This window comes from Vombatus ursinus, unplaced genomic scaffold, assembly GCF_900497805.2.
Source record: "Vombatus ursinus unplaced genomic scaffold, bare-nosed wombat genome assembly UNPS02014814.1, whole genome shotgun sequence".
NCBI lineage: Eukaryota > Metazoa > Chordata > Mammalia > Diprotodontia > Vombatidae > Vombatus > Vombatus ursinus.
The window spans coordinates 7,581,639-7,584,958 of record NW_020954592.1 but is presented as its reverse complement, the minus strand read 5'-3'; the positions used below and the strand labels follow the sequence as shown (position 1 = coordinate 7,584,958).

General features: G+C 43.0%; 1 pseudogene; it reads right to left on the bottom strand.

Annotated features, from left to right (window-relative positions):
• Positions 1–748: 748 nt before the first annotated feature.
• On the bottom strand, positions 749–2,356 carry LOC114022977 (annotated as a pseudogene).
• Between the last annotated feature and the right edge of the window lie 964 nt (positions 2,357–3,320).

Below are 3,320 nucleotides of genomic sequence, written 5' to 3'. Positions count from 1 at the left end.
GAGGAGAAAATGAGGCTGGTGACTTTGCACAGCCTTCCTTCACTTAAATCAAATGCAATTTCAAGTCACACCATCATCTCCCTGACGTCATTGTCATCTTCAAGAGCTAAGGACAAACCACAACTAACCATAGCTCTGAGAAGAGGGTAAGGAAGGTCCATAGCACAAGGACAAGAGTAGAAAAAGAGAAGGTAGCAATCAAAGTATTTTTGGGAAAATGTCATTCCTCAATTTCTTATCTTCTACCAAACTGTTGAGGTCTTACTTGTTATAATTATTCATAATACCTTTATTTCTGTAGATGTCTGAGTCAGTGGAAATTCCTTGAATCTACTATGGAACTCAATTTGTCTTGTCTCTCACTCTGGGAATCAGCTTTTCATACCCATCTCCCTAGGATGTCATTCAAGAGAACCATTCTCTCTTTTACTTATTTATTTATTTTGTTTCTTTGTTAGCTTGTTTATTTATTTATTCATTTAGCATTCCAAATTATCCTCTTCATGCTTCTTTACTTGAAAATTGTCTCCCTTTTTTTTCCCCTTAATCCTTCTCTCTTGTTCCTTTTCTGCCTCCCCTTCCAACTGATCTCCAATTAGATGCTTGCAGATCAGCTACCATTTTTTTTAAAAAGCCCCCATTATTTATACCAATAGAAACAAGATAGACTTAATTCTCATTGGTTTTAATAATCATATATCACTTTATTGATCACCTTAACATGATTTCAAATAAATAGAAAGTCATTTTCATTATCACTTTCAGTCACTTGCATTGAGAGTCAACCATAGTAATTACCAACATTGACAGCCCTCTACTGATTGTTGATGGGGCAGATAATGAGCGAGCCAGGGGTACTTTCTATCCTAGGCATGCCAAAAGAGAAGTAAGGGCGGAGAGGCCCTTCAAAGACTATATTTGAGGAACTGTAGATAAGGGAACTATCCATGACATCATAAAATGCTATATGTCCCTTTTCATAATCAAGAAAAATGCCTACTTTGTTTATAGGCCGAACTAAGTGAAAGCCATTGTGTGAATTCAAAAGGTAGAAACTATTTCCAGATGTGCAGCCTGCTGGGGTCCTTACACCCTCAGAGGAGGAGGAAAGTTTCCCCTTTCTGCTGACTGAATCTTTACAGATGCCCAATTCCCACTCTGTCTCATCTCCCACCTCCACTTCCCAATAGTGTTTGCCCCAGGTGAACGTCTGGGCCCCCAAAACAGCAAGAACATAGTCAAATCTCTCTTTGCTGTCAGGCAGGTCCTGTGGGACACTTCCATACTGGACCCTCTTCAAGTCTTCAGACAGGATGAGATGAGGATTGGCTGATTCAGCATCAAGAGTTATATCCCTCTGGAAACTCATGAGCATTTCTCTCAGTCCTGTGATAGGGCAGGTGGTCCAGGCAGAGGAAGGAAGCTCTGGTTCTTGAAGTAGCAGCTCCTCATTCCTTTCCAGAGTGCCTGTCACAGCCTGCAGCATTTCCAAGGGTGCCTTGTTTAAATTCTCCTCTACTTCTACAATCATCTGGTGCAGATTCTGCAGTTGTTGGGACAGCTTGGCCTTGCTCTTCTCCAGTTCGGCCAGGCTGTCTCTGGATTCCTGATTCACTCTTTGCAAGTATTGATATTCTTCATCCCATAAGAACTGGTGCATTTTCCCATATTCAGAAGTAACTGCCTGTTTCAAAACGTAGGCATCCTCTTTACAGCGTAGCCTGGCTCTTCTCGTTTTGTCCAATGCCTTTGTAAATTTCTCTTCTTTTTGCTGTAAGGCAGTGCATGTCTCCTGGAGCTTGTCCTTGCACTTGTCAGCAGCTGTTTCCAAGGGAAGGACCTGGTGATCCTTGTGCTCTGGGGCTAATAAACAGGAATTACAGAGGAGTATCTGGTCTTCCTCACAGAAGAATTTCTCTTTTCCCCCATGCTGATCACAAGTGGTCAGGCCCACCATGCTCTGCAGCAAATGAGGTCTGAGCATTTTGCCAGTGATGGACAGATTCTGCAGGTTCTCACAGGGCACCAAGTCACTGGATTTGATGACTCCTCTGCATTCTGGGCAGGTTAAGGTTTCATCAGCTCCCTTCTGGCAACGGAGAAGACATTCTGTGCAAAAGCTATGGCCACATTTGACAGTCACTGGGTCAGTGAAGTAGCCCAGACAGACAGAGCAAGTGAGAACTGCTTTGAGGTTTTCAATTAAGCCTCTTGCAGCCATTTCTATGCCTCTGATTCCTTCCTTCTCCAATATTCCTCTCAGGAGAAATAATGCTCCCTCTTCCTCTGGAGTTCTGGCAGCAAAAGATATTAGCACTGAGTTGTGGGAGTCCCTTCTTTTATACCTCTTCCTCTGATTAGCTCTTCCCTTTACTCCACCCCCAAAAGGTGAGAACTCTTGTCTTTGGAGAGGGCTTCCAGGGCTCTGCTCTAGGGCTGAGTTCTCACCTTTCTTCTGATCCCACAATTCAGCACCACCCTCTATACTTCCTCTTAGTACTTGCAAAGTCTCCTAGTTGGCTCATTTAGCAATAACCCACCTCACCTGTAAGCCTCAGGACCACCACATTTCTGATGTTCTGAGATGGAAACAGGGCAAGGAAAACCCCAAAGCATCATTCTCTGTCCTCCAAGTTGCCTCCCCCCATTACCAACACACACATTAAATATGGCATGATTGCCCTGACTCTCTAATTGTTGTCCCCTCTCAATGTTATGATTCACTGATTGGAGCAAGATGTCTTTTTTTATATATAAAAATTTATTTTCTTTTTCAAGAGAAACTTACTTCTGATTCCTTTCTTCTCAGATATTCCTCTCAGAAAGGATAAGGCTAGCTCCTTCCTCAGAAGTCTACCACAAAAGATTTAAGAACTGACTTGTTGGTGTCTTCTTTACACCTTCCCCCTTTAAGCTCCTCTTTTTACCCCTCCCTCAAAAGGTGAGAATTCCTACATCCCAAGTACTTCTAGCCTCTTCAGTGGAACAGAGTTCTCTCCATTATCCTTTTTCAGAATTATGGCCTTCAAAGTTCACAGTGATGTTCACACCTAGGCAATTTAGATCAGAGTTGTCTTGACCTTCAATCCTTCCAGCCAGTGGGGATTGGGTCAAAAAGATCAGATTTTTAATTGGAGACATAATCACAATACCGATATTGTTTTTAAATGTCTTCTTTAGTGTGAGCTCTGAGTAGCTGGCCAGTTCCAGTTGGACAATTCCTCTTTTCTTCTCTCCTCCTTTCTTCTCCCTTCCCCTCCCCTTTCCTACCCTCACCCCCTCCTCCCCTGCCCTCCTCTTTCCTCTATTTCCTCCCCCCC